The 23,352-nt window shown below is 37.4% G+C and overlaps 1 protein-coding gene and 1 long non-coding RNA gene across 3 annotated transcripts in view; one reads left to right on the plus strand and one right to left on the minus strand.

Annotated features, from left to right (window-relative positions):
- The first annotated feature begins 3,100 nt into the window (after positions 1-3,100).
- Positions 3,101-23,352, plus strand: part of LOC138016109 (uncharacterized) — a 71,904-nt gene continuing 51,652 nt past the window's right edge. The window contains exon 1 of one of the 2 annotated variants that reach the window (XM_068863283.1): positions 3,101-3,637. The gene's annotated coding sequence lies outside the window, so the exon portion shown is untranslated. Of the gene's footprint in view, positions 3,638-20,393; positions 20,457-23,352 lie in introns of those variants that run through there. The other variant, XM_068863284.1, reaches the window with a different exon arrangement.
- On the minus strand, positions 3,676-20,527 carry LOC138016111 (uncharacterized). Its single transcript, XR_011125734.1, has 2 exons — positions 19,605-20,527; positions 3,676-4,572 (listed from the first exon to the last, which is right to left on the minus strand). It is a non-coding gene; the product is annotated as an uncharacterized lncRNA (long non-coding RNA).

The following is a 23,352-nucleotide window of genomic DNA, read 5'->3' on the forward strand; positions in this document are numbered from 1 at the left end:
CCTGAGTCCTTGCAATATATTCCCTCAGGTGATTGACAACGCACAATCCAGGGTCTGCGGGATAAGCTTTAAGCTGAAGTGATAGGTGTTTGTAACCAGTTCGGCTCTGTTTAATATGTGTTGGAAACGCAAACTCAACCATATCAGTCCCTGTTTTTATCAGCTGTAAGTCAAGTTTGTAGGTAAGGGATTTAAGGTCAAAGTGTTTTTTTTTTTACTGGAGCAAAAGAAGCCAGATGAGATAAGACAACTTGAACATCCGAAGTAGCTTCATAACGAGGGACAGGGGGTCTGCTTCGAAACACACCTTTCATAAACCTCGAGATTAGAGGTTGGCTTCCTAGTGTAAGACCGTGTTTGGGTTCAATTATGGCCCATATTCCTGACTTAGCTGTATTGATGCCATCATACCTTAGGCCTCTTTCAAAAAGGGAGGCAACAGTGACAATTTGTCTGACTGAGGAAGAAGCAGTGGGTTGTCTACTAGATGGTTCAGCAGAGGTGTGAACCAAGATTGTACATGTGTTGTCCAATAGGGTACGATCAGTACTCCTGTCGCTTTGTCGTTCTCTATTTTCGTCAGTCATCGGGGAACCAAACTAGACGTAATGCTCCCAGTTAACACAAAGTGCATCAATAAATGTAGTCCTTGGGTCAGGTCGCCAGGCCACATAGTCCTTTACTTTATAGTTAAGTCTTGATGCGAACATATCCATATGAAAGGGGCCCCAATGACTAAGAATGGATTGAAACACTTTGTTTGACAAATGAGAGATACTTTCAGCACGAGAAGATAAAATTCGTATCCCCAAGGGGTCATGTAATGTTCTGTTTATTATATAGATATTGATGAAATGTCTAGATTTAAAACAACTTGTTTTTTTCATTTTCAAAATGATGAAAAAGTGGTCACCAACCGCTAAAACACGCATGTTGTGTAACATGTAACAAGATATGAAAGTTATGAAAAGCAAATCATGATAATTTAAAATTGGGCAATAAAAACTTTAATGTAGTAGAAAGGCATTATACTGAAGCACAAAAGTATCTTACAATGAAGAAGAAGCTCGCATTTTATTGGCTAATCGTGTTCGTTACCATGTCGACACCTATATCCTCACCGCTGAAAGATAAAAATGATATGTTCACTGCGCGCGGTGAAGATATGATTTTTCAGTAAAAGGAGAAATCCTGGTACTTCATCAGTATCTATATAATAATTTGTTTTCTAATCTGGAGTTCACGTGCTTACGCCGACGACACGCAATTGTACCTGTCATTTAGTCCTAACGTTAGCATTGGCGAGGAGGCCGCAGTTTTTGCCGTCGAAAACTACATTCGAGAAGTGTCAGGATCAGAGCCGGTATATAAGATGTGAAACCACCGAGGGTTCTTCTATTCAATTTATCGGGTATCTGATGCCACAGCACGAGTAAAATGACTGCACAATGTTATTCACAAGGCATGAAGTGACAAAATTGTGTCGGGAAATTTCGATATTTAAAATGTTTTCGCGTGGCGTCCATTTACACAACAGGTCTCCCATAGTTTTAGCTACTCCAACATTAGATGCGGATATCTAGACAACCAATCAGAATATCGAAAAAGCCTGACACCCTCTCGTTGATTGATGGCTTGTGAATAACACTGTAAAGTCATTTTGCTCGTGCCGCGGCATCCGATACCCAATAAATTCGATAAAAGAACCCTCGGTGGTTTCACCTCTTACCGGCTCCTAACAATTACTAAAAGGGTAACTCGGTTAAACGATATTTTTTTAGGTAAACTACACTTATTAAGACTACCACTGATGTTAACCGTACGGTCGAAAACGTTTTTGTTCTTAAAGATTTTTAGTAACTTTTAGCCCTTTTTATAATCATCTCAAAAATCAGCCATTATGACAAAAACAAAATAATTATGCAAGGCTGGCTGTACGTCTGTGAGGATATATATTTTTTGTTTGACCAATATTTCGTCAGGCGCGGCCTGACTTCTTCAGGGAGTTGCATAATTATTTTTTTGCATAATTATTTAGTTTTTAGTCTAAATATTATTTGCTGGTCAGATCTCGGAAGATCCGGCAATTGTTCTTTGTTCAGCCAGCCCTTGCATAAAAAACTGTCTACATTTATTAAGCTTTCTTCTGATGTATAGTTTGTAAGGATTTTATTAAAACTAAGGCGCATACGAAATTTTTCCCAAAGGACACCCGCCAAGGTGGGAAGTAGCCTTACTGGTAACCCAGGGACCTCATTTGTCTACTTTTGGCAGGAATTTTGTTATTGATCCGGTCCGAGTTTTGTCGATCCGATCCGATCCGATCCGATCCGATCCGATCCGATCCTGGTTTGCCAACGTGCTCATTGAAATTACAAATGTGACCATACAAAGCAGAACATGACTCAAGTAGTTCTGTACCGGTCCGCAAATCATCCCAGAACCACAAACGATTCCCAAACTGTACCGCAAATGATGCCGGGACCACAAATGATCCCCATATTGGACCGCAAATGATCCCGGAACGCAAATTATCACCATTTTGGACCGCATATGATCCCGAAAAAAAGTAAGGAATGGCATGGAGGGTGGAATGGTATGGATAGCGAATTAATGTGAAGAGCTCTTATTTTAATTTATTAAAACCACCTTAAATCATGGCTCACAACAGGTTTCTGCCTCGTTATAGATTTCACGATAGACTGCATTTTGTTTCTTACCACGCTGTTATAAATTTGCCACATTTAATTATAGGATACAATCATCAAAAACTAACTTGGACGCAATTCTAAACTGATTGTGACCAGGGGCCCGTTTCTCCAACAAACAGTCGGGATATTCGAACAAATCTGGCAAACAAACGCAGGGTACGAGAAACGGGCCCCTAGTCACAATCAGTTAAAACTGCGTCCAAGTTAGTTGTTTGATGATTGTATCCGATAATTAAATGTGGCAAATTTATAACAGCATGGTAGGAAACAAAATGCAGTCTTTCTGAAAAAGTATAATGAGGCAGAACCTGTTGTGAGCACTCTTCACATTAATTTTCTATGCCGACCATTCCACCCTCCATGCCATTCCTTACTTCTTTTTTTTTTCGGGGTCATTTGCGGTCCAAAAGGGGGATCATTTGCGGTTCAGTTTGGGGATCGTTTGCTGTTCTGAGATCATTTGCGGTCCTGGGATCATTTCAACCTCGTCCCCAGGGTCTCTGTGCATGGAGTCCCTGGGAACGAGGTTGGGATCATTTGCGGACCCGCACAGTTCTGCTTATTAATTTTTTGCCAAAGGGTTTCAAAATAATTAGGCGGAACTTCCCCCCATTATTGAATACTCATTTTGTGAAGTCACAGGGCAAGTGATATCACGTGGTACTGACAGGCACTGTCACAAATGTCACAAATGGCATTCGTTTAACCCAGTCACATGAAAAACGTGATCAATCTATTGAACAATAAACTTTGTTTAATTCATTAAAAATAGGAGTTTCTAAATTCCCTGCGGGGGTCCTTTGTAGTGGCTCAGCCACGCCCTTAATTAGCCTGAGAAGGAGTAATCTTTCTCAAAAAGCGATATACAGTCTAGGGTAATCTTGCTCTTGAATATGGCACGCGGATATACCTCATCATATTAGCAGGTATGTGGAAACATTTAATCACCAGAGGAATGCTGGGCTTTGTCGCTAATTCCTTTATTAGTACAACCCTAAATAAAGCATTACATTTCAATAATTCGCTATTGTAATACACTAAGCGTGTCGAGGCAGCGACCTCGAAAATTGTCAGGTAGAAATTGAATTTTCTGCATTCGTAGCATAATCTTTGCATGGAAATCGCCAATATTCGACTGTCTGTCATCTTTGCATCATTGATGTTATTTCAGTCGGGAATTGATTGTTTGCACAGAAGTCCAGTCAAAATATCTTCAAGCTGCATTCTTCTTTTCGCAATGAAACTGAATTTATGATATGGGCTGAGAATATCTCAAGAGGTTATGAGCCAATTTCTAACTTTCTTAAGTTAAAGCAGGCATTCATTGAAGCATGAACACAACTCAGTACCAAATACTCCTCACGGGCGTCATCTAGCAGTCTACGCAAAAACATATTTCAAACACGGCCGGGCGCTAGATACCAATTCAGTGAAATGCAAGCACGTAAGGGGACCAAACATCGATGAACACTAATTCTCAGGACCTTGTTCGGCAATATTCGCCATGGAAATGAACATTTGACATTTCACCTCAATGCCGTGTTCTACCCAATTAGCATGATCTGTACTTAACGTGATAAAATAAGTTCTCATCATGAGTTAGACCTTAAGAACCCATTTCCAGATGCCAAATGAATTGGAATCATTTAGCTTCTGCTGCAACTGTTGTTTAATTGTACGGGCTCTGTACGAAAGTACGTCTACCAAATTCCAGCTTATTGAAAACTACGATTATTATTCCGCCTCCACTGAACATGTTGTCTTTTGCATCGTGCTTCAGTGATATCTGCTGGGAAGCCAAGTCACACTCAATTCAGTACCATGGATACCCTTTAATCCGTGGTTGCAGTGTTTTGCTTTCCTAGTAAGAGAATCATCATAACCAATGAACTTGTGCTACCGGAAAATGTAGCGGAAGGCATTGTCAAAATTTGTTAGCCATGAGAAACTTGTAATCAAGGTTATGACACGCGCCGTTCAGAGCCTGAATAAGCTTGACAGCTGTATCCTATGGCCAACCAACAAGCTGGAAACAAACACTTAGCTCCACTAAAGGGTACCCCGTTTGGGACATTGGAAAGCATAAAGCAGGGCAAGGAAATCTCTCCATCAAAGTCTGCGGATCAATTGCTAATAACATCCCCTAGCCTCGCTACAACAAAAAATATTGGACAAAAGATTCCGGCGCTCGAAAAAAACACTGGATGTAACCTTCAATGTAAACCCTATTTAAAAAAGAACAAGAACTGTACTTTTCTCGATTTTGAAAAGCTACAAGAGTTTCTCCATTTATTTTGTTTACCTCGTTCCTGTTACCCTGCTCTTCATAATTGTGATTCATCAGTGCAGGGCATGAAGAAACGTTTCTGCCAAATATATCTGAACTGTGGATGTGAAATAATTCGATATTGAAGTGGTCATGGCAGAGACTGAGGCATGTAACTTAAAAAGTTAAAAACGAAGCCTGACAAAAGGAAACAACCAGGTTTGAACGAAACTTAAACCCACGGCCGATGAATATATCTTGGGCTCTTTGCCGCTATTCAAATTGAGCTATTGCGAGCGAACGTTTAAATTAAAGATCTTTGACTAAACCAACCCTTTCTTGTGGGACCTCAGGACAAATATATATATTTATGGGTTAATTTTTCGTTTTTTTTTCAACTGGAAATAAGAGAAAAAACATGGGTGAGGTGAACGGGTAAGCAATAATTCAATTAATTGTAAGCCATCCTTTCGGACTCCTAATGCATATTTATTTATATTTAGTTTAGAGCCTTCGAACGTTCAATTCAACTTTTAATTCTCTTAGGTGTACTGTCTCGTTCACTGGTTGCAAAAGGAGCAATGAACAACGCATGGTAGTAAAATATCGGTGCCAACTGCTGGCTTCGAAGATTTTTTTCGAGTTTAACATATTAAGTTACTTCTTGTTTCTTCTTGAGTACAACATCTTTCGATTTCGTTGTATCATGTCACCCGTAAGAGCAAAGTTGTCGAACTAAAAGTGAATTTCTGTCATCTATTGTATCACTGCATGGAAAATACAGTCGAAGGACTGATCTCGATTATATACAATGAAATGACAAATTCTCCGCTTAACAAGCCGGTAGCAAAGTTAAGACATTTAACTACGTGTCTAGGAATGGATTCAGACTTGAAGATCAAGGAACAGACAAATGGGTGTTACATATGTAGAAATTCGTTGGGGTTTTTGGAAACCTCCTCAGATGACTGATATATTTATAGATAGAATCACTCATATCTGTTTTCGTTCCTGAAGAAATAGTTACCGTTAACACATAACCTTGGAATGAGAATTCACATTAAGTCATGAAAAGAATTCAAGCCGTGCAGCGTTGACTTCACTTCCCAACACCATCTTTGTAAACAAACTCCATGAACACAACATAACTTTCAGAGTTCTTCTTTCCAAATCTCCTTCTCGCTTTACATTTCTTTTTCCCTATTGAGCGGTTTTAGATACCATCAATAAGTTATAGACGAATAAGGAAAAGCATTGCGTATAAAGTCACCATGAAACAAACATTCAAGACAGATTCTACGTGCAAATTACGCACAAAGATTCTTGTAAGACCTAACTCCACACAGCAAAGAATTCCGTTTGGCAAATATAAATTTATTTGCTATGCTTGAGAGAGATTTGTTTACTATGACATCAAGAAACAGTAATAGTTGATTCAAGTTTGCAACCCATCAACTTGTTTCCGGCTGTATGCTATGATTAGGGAGCTAGAAAGAGATCCAATCTTAAATCAGAAGCATCTTATTGGGCCCCAAGACGTTCCTTTGAAAATAATCATTTTATAACGTTTTCGAGGTTCCCAGGTAGCAACTTGACTTTAGCTTAATTAGCAGGGCGAATGATTTTCGTGCAATTGCAAAGTAATCTTACGTTCTTCGCCTTGGTGTGACACGACTATGTATTTCTGAACAACAGCTCTACTAAGTTCAATTTTTAAGTTTCTTTTTCAGTAAACCGGATGATATCCCGGGTATTAAATGTCTACGTTTTATATCTGGGAATATATTGTAACAATTTATAAATTTTGTGTCAATTTCAACCATGTTAGAGACTTATTCACCGACCTATACTGTTTGAACAAGTTGCATATCTTGATTAAAAATGGCTACCATTGATATCTTATCTGAAACTCAAATAAATTCCGTCTATCCATAACCAAACAACTCAAAGCTGCGCATCTTAAAGCCAGATCAGCAACTCTTTTTAATAACAATAACAACATTTTCTCATAGTAAATAAGTCTGACAAATGCGTCGTCTTCTCTGTCTACGCGAGTAGCTGATTAATGACTATGAATTATGAACAACTGAATAAGTCTATGAGATACAGTAAAATCCTTCCCTTCATCAGCCATTTGTTTGATTCACTGAATGTTCAGTGTTATGGCAGTTAAATCCAAAGACAAACAAGAAATATTTAATTAAGTACCGCTTTAATAGTGTTAATTGCAAAGGACTTATAAGGATACAAGAAGCAAGCTTCCTTATAGATTGTTCTAATTGTGATAAAACCTTCGAGAGAAATCTCACCCAAAAGCATGACCATTTGCATTTGTCTTGTGGTCAATTGTTCTGGTGCTTATACAGTATAGAAAATCGGCTAAGGAATCATACACAAAGTGTCTTCAACCCGGAATTATTTCGAGAAGTCACCAATTTGCTATCATAATTGGTTACTTGTAAATCTCATTTAAAATATTTTTGATTCGTATCCACACACGAATCATGCTCTCCATGCTTGGTTCGATGTAAATATCCCAACAGCGAAGGGAAGTATGGTGTTAGGAAGCAAATAATCGATACGCAGAATAAACTACACCTCTTCTATGTTAACACTATGTTTGCAATTACATCTTCGCTACTTTTAATAAAATCACTACATCAAAGTGTGCGGATCAGTGGCTAACAATCCCTAGACTCGCTGCAATAGAAAATATTCGACAAAAGATTCCGGCGCTCGAAATAAGCTCTGGATGTAATTCTTACTTAAAGCTATATTTCCCTATGACCATCTTTTAAAAAACTCTGACGAGAAGTGAGATTCCCCTTTGAATCCTGTCGCGTTCTTAAGTTTCTCGAGATCGCATATTCTTCGTGCGCAAAATTGCAGCTTGGAAACTGGTGTGTGAAATAGATTATCATTGAATAAGTGCTTCACAAATCGTCTAATAGGGACAATCCTCCGAAAACGTGATTGCCGACATTCCCATTGAAATTCGTTTTTGTTGTACCGGTGAGTGTGTTAACCCTCAATGTAAACCCAATGAAAAAGGACAACAACTGCACTTTTCTCTATTTTGAAAGCTTACAAGAGTTTTTCCGCTAATTTCTTTACCTCCTTCCTGTTACTCTCCTCTTCAGAATTGTGATTCATCAGTGCATGGCATGAAGAAATATTTCTGCCAAAAATCTGAACTGCGGATGCGAAATGTTACGATATTAAAAGTCATTGCAGTGACCGAAGCATGTAAGTCTGACTAAACGAAGTCTCACAAAAGAAAACAACCAGGCCCCAGTTGTTCAAACGATTGATAGCGCCATTCACCGGATACACCACTATCCAGCGGATAAACTCTAGCAAAGCCAACTGAGTTATCCAGTGGATAGTGACTTATCCAGCGGATAGCGCTATCCATCGTTTGAACAACTGGGGCAAGGTTTGAACGAAACTTGAACCCACGGCTGATGTCTATAACTTGGGCTCTATGCTATTCTAATTTACCTATTGCGAGCGGAAGTTTCAATTAAGGATCGTTGACTAAACCAACCCTTTCTTGTTGGACCTCACGACAAATATATATATATGTATATATTTGTAGCTTCGTTTTTATTTTTCTTTCAAGTGGAGATAAAAGACAAAACATGGGTGAGGTGAACGGGTAAGCAAGAATTCAATTAATTTTAAGCCATCCTTTCGGACTCCTAATGCATATTTTAGAGCCTTCGAACGTCCAATTCAACCGTTCATTCTCTTAAGTGTACTGTCTCGTTGACTGCTTGCAAAAAGTGTAATGAACAACGCATGGTAGTAAAATATCGGTGGCAATTGCTCGCTTCGAAGATTTTTTTCCACTTTGACATATTAAGTTACTTCTTGTTTCTTCTTGAGTACAACATCTTTCGACTTCTTTGTATCCTGTCACCCGTTAGAACAAAGTTGTCGAACTAAAAGTGATTTTCTGTCATCTATTGTAAAAGGACATAGAAAATACAGTCGAAGGACGGGTTTTGATTATATACAATGAAATGACAAACTCTCCGCTTAACAAGCCAGTAGCAAAGTTAAGACATTTAACTACGTATCTGGGAATGGATTCAGACTTGAAGATCAAGGAACAGACAAATGGGTGTTATATATGTAGAAATTCGTTGGGATTTTTTTGGAAACCTCCTCAGATTACTGATATTTACAGATAGAATCACTCATATCTGTTTTCGTTCCTTAAGTAACAGTTACCGTTAACACATAACCTTGGAATATAGATGAGAATTCACAGTGAGTCATGAAAAGAAATTCAATTCAAGCCGTGCAGCGTTAACTTCATTTCCCAAAAACATCTTTGTATCCAAACTCCATGCACACAACATAACTTTCAGAATTCTTCTTTCCCAATCATTCTCCTTCTCCCTTTTCATTTCTTTTTAGTTAATGAGCGTTCTTAGAAACCTTCTCTAAGTTATAGACGAATACGAAAATGCATTGCGTACGAGGTCTCCGTGGAAATTACGCACAAAGATTCCTGTAAGACCTAACTCCCCACAGCAAAGAATTCCGTTTGGCAAATATAAATTTATTTGCTATGGTTGGGAGAGATTTGTTTACTATGACATCAAGAAACAGTAATTGTTGATTCAAGTTTGCAACCCATCAACTGGTTTCCGGCTCTATGCGACGATTAGGGAGCTAGAAAGAGATCCAATTTTAAATCAGGAGCATTTTATTGGGCCACAAAACGTTCCTTTGAAAATAATCGTTTTATAACGTTTTCGAGGCTGGCAGGAAGCAACTCGACTTAAGCTTAATTAGCTGGCAGAAGGATTTTCGTGTAACTGCTAAGTAATCTTACGTTCTTCGCCTTGGTATGATACGACAGAGTATCTGGTATTTCAAATTTCTGAACAACAGCTCTACTCAGTTCAATTTCTAAGTATCTTTTTTAATAAACCGGATGATATCCAGGGTATTAAATGTCCACGTTATATATCTGGGAATCAATTGTTACAATTTATAAATTTTGTGTGAAGTTGAACCATGTTAGAGACTTATTGACCGACCTATACTGTTTGAACTAGTTGCATATCTTGATAAAAATTGGCTACCATTGATATCTTATCTGAAAGTCAAATTAATTTCGTCTATCCAAAACCAAACAACTCAAAGCTGCGCATCTTAAAGCCAGATAAGCAACTCTCTTCCCAAAGCAATAAGAACATTTTCTGATAGTAAATAAGTCTGACAAATACGTCATCTTCTCCGTCTGACAATGTTAGGGCGAGTAGCTGATCATTTAAATTGATGACTATGAATTATGAACAATTATTCGAATAAGTCTATGAGATACAGTAAAATCCACCCCTTCATTAACAATTTGTTTGATACACTGAATGTTCAGTAGCTTGAAAATGTGTCATGGCAGTTAAATCCAAAGACAAACGAAGGAATATTTAATTAAGTGCCCTTTTAATAGTGTTAATTGCAAAGGACTTATACGGATACAAGAAGCAAGCTTCCTTATAGATTGTTCTAATTGTGATAAAACGTTCAAGAGAAATCCCGCTCAAAAGCATGTCCAGCAATAATTAGCTAAAAAAATTATGCATGTGCATTTCCATTTGTCTTGTGGTCAATTATTCTGGTGCTTATACAGTGTAGAGAATCGGCTAAGGAGTCATACACGAAGTGTCTTCAACCCGGAATTATTTCGAGAAGTCAACAATTTGCTATCATAATTGGTTACTTGTAAATCTCATTTAAAATATTTTTGATTCGTATCCACACACGAATCATGCTCTCCATGCTTGGTTCGATGTAAATATCCCAACAGCGAAGGGAAGTATGGTGTTAGGAAGCAAATAATCGATACGCAGAATAAACTACACCTCTTCTATGTTAACACTATGTTTGCAATTACATCTTCGCTACTTTTAATAAAATCACTACATCAAAGTGTGCGGATCAGTGGCTAACAATCCATAGACTCGCTGCAATAGAAAATGTTCCACAAAAGATTCCGGCGCTCGAAATATTAAGCTCTGGATGTAATTCTTACTTAAAGCTATATTTCCCTATGACCATCTTTTAAAAAACTCTGACGAGAAGTGAGATTCTCCTTTGAATCCTGTCGCGTTCTTAAGTTTCTCGAGATCGCATATTCTTCGTGCGCAAAATTGCAGCTTGGAAACTGGTGTGTGAAATAGATTATCATTGAATAAGTGCTTTACAAATCGTCTAATAGGGACAATCCTCCGAAAACGTGATTGCCGACATTCCCATTGAAATTCGTTTTTGTTGTACCGGTGAGTGTGTTAACCCTCAATGTAAAACCCAATAAAAAAGAACAACAACTGCACTTTTCTCTATTTTGAAAGCTTACAAGAGTTTTTCCGCTAATTTCTTTAACTCCTTCCTGTTACTCTCCTCTTCAGAATTGTGATTCATCAGTGCATGGCATGAAGAAATATTTCTGCCAAAAATCTGAACTGCGGATGCGAAATGTTACGATATTAAAAGTCATTGCGGTGACCGAAGCATGTAAGTCTGACAAAACGAAGTCTCACAAAAGAAAACAACCAGGCCCCAGTTGTTCAAACGATTGATAGCGCCATTCACCGGATACACCACTATCCAGCGGATAAACACTAGCAAAGCCAACTGAGTTATCCACTCCCAGTGGATAGTGATTTATCCGGCGGATAGCGCTATCCATCGTTTGAACAACTGGGGAAAGGTTTGAACGAAACTTGAACCCACGGCTGATGTCTATATCTTGGGCTCTATGCTATTCTAATTTACCTATTGCGAGCGTAAGTTTCAATTAAGGATCGTTGACTAAACCAACCCTTTCTTGTTGGACTTCACGACAAATATATATATATATATATATATATATATATATATATGTATATATATATTTGTAGGTTCGTTTTTATTTTTCTTTCAAGTGGAGATAAAAGACAAAACATGGGTGAGGTGAACGGGTAAGCAAGAATTCAATTAATTTTAAGCCATCCTTTCGGACTCCTAGTGCATATTTACCATTTTACATTTTACAGCCTTCGAACGTCCAATTCACCCGTTCATTCTCTTAAGTGTACTGTCTCGTTGACTTGTTGCAAAAAGAGTAATGAACAACGCATGGTAGTAAAATATATATCGGTGGCAATTGCTCGCTTCGAAGATTTTTTCGACTTTAACATATTAAGTTACTTCTTGTTTCTTCTTGAGTACAACATCTTTCGACTTCTTTGTATCCTGTCACCCGTTAGAACAAAGTTGTCGAACTAAAAGTGAATTTCTGTCATCTATTGTAAAAGGGCATACAAAATACAGTCGAACGACGGTTTTCGATTATATACAATGAAATGACAAATTCTCCGCTTAACAAGCCAGTAGCAAAGTTAAGACATTTAACTACGTGTCTGGGAATGGATTCAGACTTGAAGATCAAGGAACAGACAAATGGGTGTTATATATGTAGAAATTCGTTGGGATTTTTTTGGAAACCTCCTCAGATTACTGATATTTACAGACAGAATCACTCATATCTGTTTTCGTTCCTTAAGTAACAGTTACCGTTAACACATAACCTTGGAATATAGATGAGAATTCACATTGAGTCATGAAAAGAAATTCAATTCAAGCCGTGCAGGGTTAACTTCATTTCCCAAAAACATCTTTGTATCCAAACTCCATGCACACAACATAACTTTCAGAGTTCTTCTTTCCCAATCATTCTCCTTCTCCCTTTTCATTTCTTTTTATTTAATGAGCGTTCTTAGAAACCTTCTCTAAGTTATAGACGAATACGAAAATGCATTCGTATGAGGTCTCCGTGCAAATTACGCACAAAGACTCGTGTAAGACCTAACTCCCCACAGCAAAGAATTCCTTTTGGCAAATATAAATTTATTTGCTATGGTTGGGAGAGATTTGTTTACTATGACATCAAGAAACAGTAATTGTTGATTCAAGTTTGCAACCCATCAACTGGTTTCCGGCTCTATGCGACGATTAGGGAGCTAGAAAGAGATCCAATTTTAAATCAGGAGCATTTTATCTGGCCACAAAACGTTCCTTTGAAAATAATCATTTTATAACGTTTTCGAGGCTGGCAGGAAGCAACTTGACTTAACCTTAATTAGCTGGCAAGAGGATTTTCGTGTAACCGCTAAGTAATCTTACGTTCTTTGCGTTGGCATGATACGACAGTGTATCTTGTATTTCACATTTCTGAACAACAGCTCTACTCAGTTCAATTTCTAAGAATCTTTTTCAGTAAACCGGATGATATCCAGGGTATTAAATGTCCAGGTTATATATCTGGGAATCAATTGTTACAATTTACAAATTTTGTGTGAAGTTGAACCATGTTAGAGACTTATTGACCGACCTATACTGTTTGAACTAGTCGCATATCTTGATAAAAATGGCTACCATTGGTACTTTATCTGAAACTCAAATTAATTTCGTCTATCCAAAACCAAACAACTCAAAGTTGCGCATCTTAAAGCCAGACCAGCAACTCTCTTCCCAAAGAAATAAGAACATTTTCTGATAGTAAATAAGTCTGACAAATACGTCATCTTCTCCGTCTGACAATGTTAGGGCGAGTAGCTGATCATTTAAATTTATGACTATGAATTATGAACAATTATTCGAATAAGTCTATGAGATACAGTAAAATCCACCCCTTCATTAACAATTTGTTTCATACACTGAATGTTCAGTAGCTTGAAAATGTGTCATGGCAGTTAAATCCAAAGACAAACGAAGGAATATTTAATTAAGTGCCCTTTTAATAGTGTTAATTGCAAAGGACTTATAAGGATACAAGAAGCAAGCTTCCTTATAGATTGTTCTAATTGTGATAAAACGTTCGAGAGAAATCCCACCCAAAAGCATGTCCAGCAATAATCACCTACAAAAATTATGCATGTGCATTTCCATTTGTCTTGTGGTCAATTATTCTGGTGCTTATACAGTGTAGAGAATCGGCTAAGGAGTCATACAAGAAGTGTCTTCAACCCGGAATTATTTCGAGAAGTCACCAATTTGCTATCATAATTGGTTACTTTTAAAGCTCATTTACAATATTTTTGATTCGTATCCACACACTAATCATGCTTTCCATGCTTGGTTCGATGTAAATATCCCAACAGCGAAGGGAAGTATGGTGTTATGAAGCAAATAATCGATACGCAGAATAAACTACACCTCTTCTATGTTAACACTATGTTTGCAATTACATCTTCGCTACTTTTAATAAAATCACTACATCAAAGTGTGCGGATCAGTGGCTAACAATCCCTAGACAATAGAAAATATTCGACAAAAGATTCCGGCGCTCGAAATATTAAGCTCTGGATGTAATTCTTACTTAAAGCTATATTTCCCTATGACCATCTTTTAAAAAACTCTGACGAGAAGTGAGATTCCCCTTTGAATCCTGTCGCGTTCTTAAGTTTCTCGAGATCGCATATTCTTCGTGCGCAAAATCGCAGCTTGGAAACTGGTGTGTGAAATAGATTATCATTGAATAAGTGCTTCACAAATCGTCTAATAGGGACAATCCTCCGAAAACATGATTGCCGACATTCCCATTGAAATTCGGTTTTGTTGTACCGGTGAGTGTGTTAACCCTCAATGTAAACCCAATAAAAAAGAACAACAACTGCACTTTTCTCCATTTTGAAGCTTACAAGAGTTTTTCCGCTAATTTCTTTAACTCCTTCCTGTTACTCTCCTCTTCAGAATTGTGATTCATCAGTGCATGGCATGAAGAAATATTTCTGCCAAAAATCTGAACTGCGAATGCGAAATGTTGCGACATTAAAAGTCATTGCAGTAAACAAAGCATGTACATGTAAGTCTGACAAAACGAAGTAAGTCTGACAAAAGAAAACAACCAAGGTTTCAACGAAACTTTCCTTTGAATATATTCATTTTGTAACTTTTTTGAGTTTCGGAGGTAGCAACTTGACTTATGCTTCATTAGCAGGGAGAAGGATTTTCGTGTAACTGCAAAGTAATCTTACGTTCTTTGCGTTGGTATGATACCACTGTCTATCTTGTATTTCGAATTTCTGAACAACAGCTCTAGTTCAATTTATAAGTATCTTTTTCAGTAAACCGGATAATATTGTCCACGTTATATATCTGGGAATCTATTGTAACAATTTATAAATTTTGCGTGAAGTTGAACCATGTTAGAGACTTATTGACCAACCTATACTGTTTAAACTAGTTGCATATCTTGATTAAAAATGGCCACCATTGGTATCTTATCTAAAACTCAAATTAATTTCTTCTATCCAAAACCAAACAACTCAAAGCTTCGCATCTTAAAACCAGATCAGCAAGGCTCTCTTCCCAAAGCAATAAGAACATTTTCTGATAGTAAATCAGTCTGACAAATACGTCGTCTTCTCCGTCTGACAGTGTTTAGGGCGAGTAGCTGATCATTTGAATTGATTACTATGAATTATGAACAATTATTCGAATAAGTCTATGAGATACAGTAAAATCCATCCCTTCATCAACAATTTGTTGCATTCACTGAATGTTCAGTAGCTTGAAAATTGTGTTATGGCAGTTAAATCTAAAGGCAAAGGAAGAAATATTTAATTAAGTACCGCTTTAATAGTGTTCATAGTGTAAATGCTTTTTATGCTTGGTTCGATGTAAATATTCCAGCAGCGAAGGTAAGTATGATGTTAGGAAGCAAATAGTCGATACGGAGAATAAACTACACCTCTTCCATGTTATGGTTGCAATTACATCTTCGCTACTTTTAATAAAATCACTCCCTCAAAGTCTGCGGATCAATTGCTAACAATCCCTAGCTTCGCTACTACAAAAAAAAAAGTCAACAAAAGATTCCAACGCTCAAAGAAATCACTGGATGTAATTCTTACTTAAAGCCATATTTCTCTATGGCCATCCTTTAAAGAATTCTGACGAGTACTGACATTCACCTTTGACTCCTGTCGCATTCTCCCATTTCCCAAGATCGCATATTCTTTGCGAGCAAAATTGCAGCTGGGAAACTGGTGTGTAAAAGAGGGTATCATTGGGTTAGTGCTTCGCAAATCGACTAATAAGGACAATCCTTGGATAACATTGTCGTTTTTGTTGTACCAATGAGTGTGTTAACCTTCAATGTAAACCCTATTAAAAAAGAACAAGAATTGCACTTTTCTCCATTTTGAAAGCTTACAAGAGTTGCCCCGTTAATTTCTTTACCTCCTTCCTGTTACTCTGCTCTTCAGAATTGTGATTCATCAGTGCATGGCATAAAGAGATATTTCTGCCAAAAATCTGAACTGCGGCTGCGAAATGTTACGATAATAAAATAGTACTTGCAGTGACTTAAGCATGTAACTTAAAGAATTAAAACGAAGTCTGACGAAAGGAAGCATCCATGTTTGAACGAAACTCGAACGAAGATTTGGTTGGACTCTGACATATTAAGTTATTTATCGTTTCTTCTTGAGTACCACATCTTTCGATTTAGTTGTATCATGTCACCCATAAGAGCGAAGTTGTCGAAGGAAAAGTGAATTTCTGTCATCTATTGTATCACCGCATGGAAAATACAGTCGAAGGACTGATTTCGATTAGATACGTTGAAATGACAAATTCTCCGTTTAACAAGCTCGAAGCAAAGTAAAGACATTTAACTACGTATCTGAAAATAGATTCAGACTTGCAGATCATGGAGCACACAAATAGGTGTTATATGTATAGAAATTCGTTGGGATTTTTTGGAAACCTCCTCAAATGACTGATATTTACAGATAGAATCACTGATATCTGTTTTCGTTCCTTTCGTTCCTTTTGTTCGTTTCGTTCCTTCGTTCGGGCAAAAAATGAGCTAAAGTTACCGTTAACAAATGACCTTGGAATATAGATGAGAATTCACATTGAGTCATGAAAAGAATTCAAGCCGTGCATGGTTGACTTCATTTCTCAACACCTTCTTTGTAACCAAATTCCATGCACACAACATAACTTTCAAAGTTCTTCTTTCCCAATCTCCTTCTGGCTTTTCGTTTCTTTTTCTCTATTGAGCGTTCTTGGAGACCTTCTGTAAGTTACAGACGAATAACAAAATGCATTGCGTATAAAGTCACCATGAAACAATCAGTTAAGACAGATTCTCCGTGCAAATTACGCACAAAGATCCGTGTAAGACTTAACTCCATACAGCAAAGAATTCCGTTTGGCAAATATACATGGTTGGGAGAGATTCGTTTACTATGACATCAAGAAACAGTAACTGTTGATTAACGTTTGCAACCCATCAACTGGTTTCCGGTTCTATGCGACGATTAGTGAGCTAGATGAGATCCAATTTTAAATCAGGAGCAGTTTATTGGCCCCAAGACGTTGCTTTGAAAATATTCATTTTATAACGTTTTCGAGGTTCACAGGTAGCAACTTGACTTACGCTTAATTAGCTGGGAGAAGGAATTTCGTGTAACTGCAAAGTAATCTTACGTTCCTCGCCTTGGTATGACCCGATTGTGTATCTTGTACTTCAAATTTCTGAGCAACGGCTCTACTCATTTCAATTTTTAAGTTTCTTTTTCAGTAAACCGGATGATATCCAGGGTATTAAATGTTATATATCTGGGAATCTATTGTAACAATTTATAAATTTTGTGTGAAGTTGAACCATGTTAGAGACTTATTGACCGACCTATATACTGTTTGAACTAGTTGCATATCTTGATAAAAAGTGGATACCATTGATATCTTATCTGAAACTCAAATTAATTTCTTCTATATAAGACCAAACAACTCAAAGTTGCGCATCTTAAAGCGGCCAGACCAGCAACTCTCTTCCCAAGGAAATAAGAACATTTTCTGATAGTAAATAATTCTGACAAATGCGTCGTGTTCTCCGTCTGACAATATGTTAGGGCGAGTAGCTGATCATTTGAATTGATGACTATAAATTATGAGCAATTGAATAAGTCTATGAGATACAGTAAAATTCATCCCTTCATCAACAATTTGTTGGATTCACTGAATGTTCAGTAGCTTGAAAATTGTGTTATGGCAGTTAAATCCAAAGACAAACAAGGAATATTTAATCAAGTATCGCTTTAATAGTGTTAATTGCAAAGGACTTATAAGGCTACAAGAAGGAAGCTTCCTTATAGATTTTTCTACTGAAATTCGCCTTTGGATCCTGTCGCGTTCTTTCGTTTTTCAAGATCGCATATTCTTCGTGCACAAAATGGCGGCTTGGAAACTGGTGTGTGAAATAGTGTATCAAAATCGTCTAATAAGAACAATCCTTGGATAACATTGCCGACATCCCCATTGAAATTCGTTTTTGGTTGTACCGGTTAACCTTCAATGTAAACCCTATTAAAAAAGAACAAGAACTGCAATTTTCTCTATTTTGAAAGCTTACAGCTCCAGGAGTTTGTGCGTTAATTACTTTACCTTTACTATAGATTGTTTTAATTGTGATAAAACCTTCGAGAGAATTTCACCCAAAAGCATGTCCAGCAATAATTAGGTACAAAAATAATGTATGTCCATTTGCATTTGTCTTGTGGTCAATTATTCTAGTGCTTATACCGCGTAGAGAATCGGCAGCGGATTCGTATCCACACACTAATCAAATTAAGTCAATTGATAAATTCTGCTCCCGCCGGACAAGAATGCGAGGAATTATCATGCAAGCGTTCGTTCAAACTGTTGCACTTTCTTTGCAAACTGACAGGTATGGCCGGCCAGTTCTGACAAAAGGAAAGCGCTCTTAGTCTTCCGATTTTTCTGCGAAAACAAAATGTCTGTCACAGCTAGACACAAGTTTGAACAAGAGCCGAACGACCTTATATTTAACCTTTCCCTGAAGCACCAAACCGTAATAAAAAAGTGATTTCCTCTAGATTGCTAATTTCGTTAACTAGATTGCATTTCTGTGGTTTAAACATTGCTGCAATGCCAGATAACGGTTTAGTTTACTGTTCCTTGAAATCGCAAAGAAAAATGACATTAAATTGCAACCCAAGAAAAATGTACTAAGATGGTGCGCCACACATTGAAAGGGATATTTTTCAGGAAGGCAAAACGAATGTTCTCATCTATGCTAATCAGTGTTCGGTGATAATAAATGTACACATACACTGATTAAAATAACTGAAAGCTAACCATTTACTGATTAAAATCGGTGCTTCGACCGATTAAGTAAAAGCTAAGCATTCATAAACTGGTGTTTACACCCCATTACTGAAGATCTTCACCACCACAACTCAACTGAGACGACTATTTGAACATGGGCTATAATAACTGAAAGCCGACCTTTGGTCCTTCGGTATTCGGCAGATACCTCTGTCCGTGCAACAAAACATGTTTTTTCGCAGTTTGTGTGACGGAAAGGTCAACGTTTGAATCTCTGAATGAACTTAGGTCTCGACAGAAACCTATTAGCTCTTAGTCTCTTACTCTAACGCATCATATCGGGATGGGAACTCTACCTTTTTCCAATGATTTACTTTTCAAATTTAGCCTAACCTCTATCCTAGACATCAATATACATACACACATACACATTTATGCACAGTCGTGAGAACCAAATCGAAAGCAAAACTAAAAGAGACAATACTTACGTAACTGGTGGATGCTTGCAACAAACCAAAATGCAGCTGGTGCCTTCGTATAAATAAGACTTCTAAAGAACAGGGACCCAAAATTGCAAGGTCTTCCACATAATTTCACATAACGAATTGTCACTATTGTGTTGTCGCATCCTGTTCGGCAAAATCTTCAATCTTTTGTCAATTATACCAAGTTTGCACAGTGGACAATGCACCATGAGCGGATCGATATTCACGTAGATACACATGCCATATGGACGATTGTCGTCTAAGGTGTCAACAATCAAAAATCACGCTATCATATTCCGCTACCTCCAGTTGAGAAATTTTAATTTCATAACATACGTGATAGCGCAAAGTCACAGGAATCTGGGATCTTTCCATTTTTTCCCAATTATTGTGTTCGACAAAATAGAGAACGCAATGATCTCGTGGTTGTCCTGGGAGTGGCTGAATCAGGCGAAGGCGGATAGTCGGAAAGGCAGACTAATGGATGACCTCATGTTTTTGTTGTGCAAAGGATTCTGCCTCGTGTGTTGTTTTGCTGTGCCAGTTTCCTCTTCGGTGACCGCGGTTGTAGGCGCACTACGTCTTTAAATCGGGATTAAGGCATGCTAAATCACGCTTTAGCTAAAGTTCGTGTGCGACCACAAAACAAGTCTATTTCGAGATCTCGGTCGACGGCGATGTAATTGAGACCAAACGTGGCAGACCTCAAAGAGCTAAAATTAAAAGGAAAGCCTTGTCTCGAGCTCTATCTAAAGGTTGTTCGGCGAGCCAATCATTTGCGAGCTTAAAATTACTGCCTTCTGTTTATTGTTGGCGTTAGCAAATTGGCGAAAAGAAATCGAAACCTGAGCGGAGGTAAGCAAACAAACTTGAAATTTTAGAACTACCCTGGGTGCCAGAGGAAATTTTTGTTTCCAAGGCCCGAGAAAACGCTACGCAAAACGAAGGCAACCACAGAGGACTGCCGCAAAATACCTCTGGTGGCACGCGCCCGGAGCCTCATTCCAAGCGGGAAATAAGTTTAAATCTAGTTCACTGATTGGGCATTATATTTGAGGGAGTTTCAGATTTAGAGTTCCGATTTATTTCTTTTGCCAAGAGTAACAATATATATTTATACCAAATAGGGTAACCAATTAAGTTTATAGTATGGTGTGAAGATGAAAAGCGCTCAATACCATTATAAGTAGAGCAAAAACAAAATAAAGACATATGGCAAAGATCAGCTGTCGCTACTCCGAGTTTCACGCCGGTTGGCGATCTTCAGGCAACTGACAGGTCAAATTTATTATAAGCTCATATAAACAAAGGAGACATCTCAAATAATGGTGTTACATTACATGACGACATTTACTAAACATTTCAGAGTAGATAGCAGATCCAGAGGAAGTGAGTTCAAGATCAAGTTTTGATGAGTAGTATTCTTGAGGAATATGAATTGTTTGTGGGTACTGTTGAGTAGAGGGGGTGGGCATAAGGGGGGTTAGAGGTGGGCAGGAAAGGTGGGGTAGGATAGAAGTACTAGGGAGTATCATGGATGGGTGGGTGAGAAGAAGGGAGGAAAAGATGTCTAGTTCTTTCTCAAACCCCCAGAAAACCGAATCCCTGTTATTTTAACTACACCCCCGAAAAAAGAAAAATCCCTTTCTTAGACAGTTGATTTAAAAAAATCAGTTTAAGAAATTTAAACTGGTTTGAAAAAAAATGAACTTAACCGGTTTGAAAAAAAATCAAACTAAAAACAAAATTAAACCACAGCATATAGTTGACAGGGCTTTGCAGAAATCGAATGCCTACAACTATGAAATGACCCGGAACGGTCAACCCATCTTTTATGTAGTGGGTTAAGTGCAAGAAAAAGGTCTCAGTTTGAGCCTTAAGGTTTCAAGGGGTCCTCCATGCATGGACTAGTAAAATGTAGTCTTCCGTTGAACATGAGTGAAATCTGCAAGTGGCATTGTTGAGGCTAGGGGAGGTTAAAGTTTGTCCTTGCTGGAATCATAGCTATGATAAGCAGGAATATGAGTTCTGCCAAAGTGCTAAGTTGTCCCATTATACGAAGGTACCTTTTTGTAAATCCAGTCCATGTGTAGTTAAAGGAATAATATTAACATTAATTACACACACACAAAAAGCACTTATTCCTGGCAATGAAGCTCAAAAAGAAACCTTAGGGGCCTTATTACTATGAGCTTCCTTCCTTTTTTTTTTTTTTTTTTTTTTTTTTAATTTTTAATTTACATCACTGACTTACATTACTTACATATAAGCATATAAATACATGATTACATTGCTACTATACAGTAATTACTTAACAATACAGATCTATAATACAGCGTAGCCAAAATAACATAAGTAGTCCTGCATACTCACGTACAGCCACACCCACACCCACACGCATTTCGCACTTCTGATTATCCGTCTAAAACACCAAAAGAGTCCCCGAAGAGTTAACGCTAAAAGCTACTAAAAGCTACTCTTCCTTCCTTACTTACACATTAAATACATGAGCGACGAACTCAGATTAAAATATATATTACGATAAAAAAGCAAGCAGAACAAAACACACTAAACATAAAGAATCATAAAAAAGGATCAAAATAAATATACAGAAATGCCTATATATAGGAGAATCAACTAAGGAGAAATACTTTCAATATAGATTTTAAAAGAGAATTAGAGGCAGAACTGTGAATACTTTAATGTAGGAAATTGAAGAATCTTGGGCCCTGAAATCTTAAAGCAAAATGTCTAATACTCGTTCTGGCAGGAAATAAGTAGAAAGTATTGGAATTTCTAGTATTATTCGAATGGACTTGATTAGTCATTGAAAACATTTTGTTAAATACACCAGGAAGAAAGCCTATATAAAAATACATGAATTTTCCCATTTAAAACAAATGAATATCAGCAAACTTCAATATGTGAAATTCTTTAAGTACAGGATCAGTGTGAGCATCAAAGTAACGGCATTTTAGAAATAAAACGAACGAATTATAACAATGCAATTCAAGTTTGTAGGATAAGTTGATACCCAAACTGAAACACAATATAAGAGATAAGGATAAACTAAGCTATAATAAAAGGGAATTTAAAGGGTACATAATGAGGAAACAGGAAGACAAAAGATTGATTTATAAATTATTCCGATTGCTGTGGAAATTTGCCTTGCAACGTTAGCAATATGTTGTTTCCATGTGAAGTCCTCATCAAGCATAACACCCAAAAACATTGTTTCCTTTACTTGTTCGATAGCACAATTATTTAATTCTAGTTTAAGATCAAGATTTTGCTTTTTCGCTGCCTTGGCTTGAAAACGGCCATAAATTTATTAGACTTTGAATAATTTACTGATAACTTACCGGCCTGGTACCAATCTGTTAGTTTCAATAGCTCCTCATTCAGGGTCGTTTCAAGAAAATCAACATTATTGTGGGAATTAAAAGAATATGTTTGTATCATCGGCAAAACGAAATAAAAGCCAAAAACCCTTGAGACATCACATAAATCATTGATGTAAATCAGAAAAAGCAAAGGCCCACCACATTTTATAAGACGAAAAGAAGAGGTGGTGTCATCGAATTGAACAAAGATGCCTGTTACGTTACGTAAGTAGTTTGTAAACCAGTTGCGAGCTACCCCGCTGATACCATAATGGAATAATTTATATAATTATCCAATAAAAGATTGTGGTCAACTGTATCAAAAGCTTTGGACAGATCAATAAAAATACCTACATGTGAAGCTATGA

Source organism: Montipora capricornis, chromosome 9, assembly GCF_036669925.1.
Source record: "Montipora capricornis isolate CH-2021 chromosome 9, ASM3666992v2, whole genome shotgun sequence".
NCBI lineage: Eukaryota > Metazoa > Cnidaria > Anthozoa > Scleractinia > Acroporidae > Montipora > Montipora capricornis.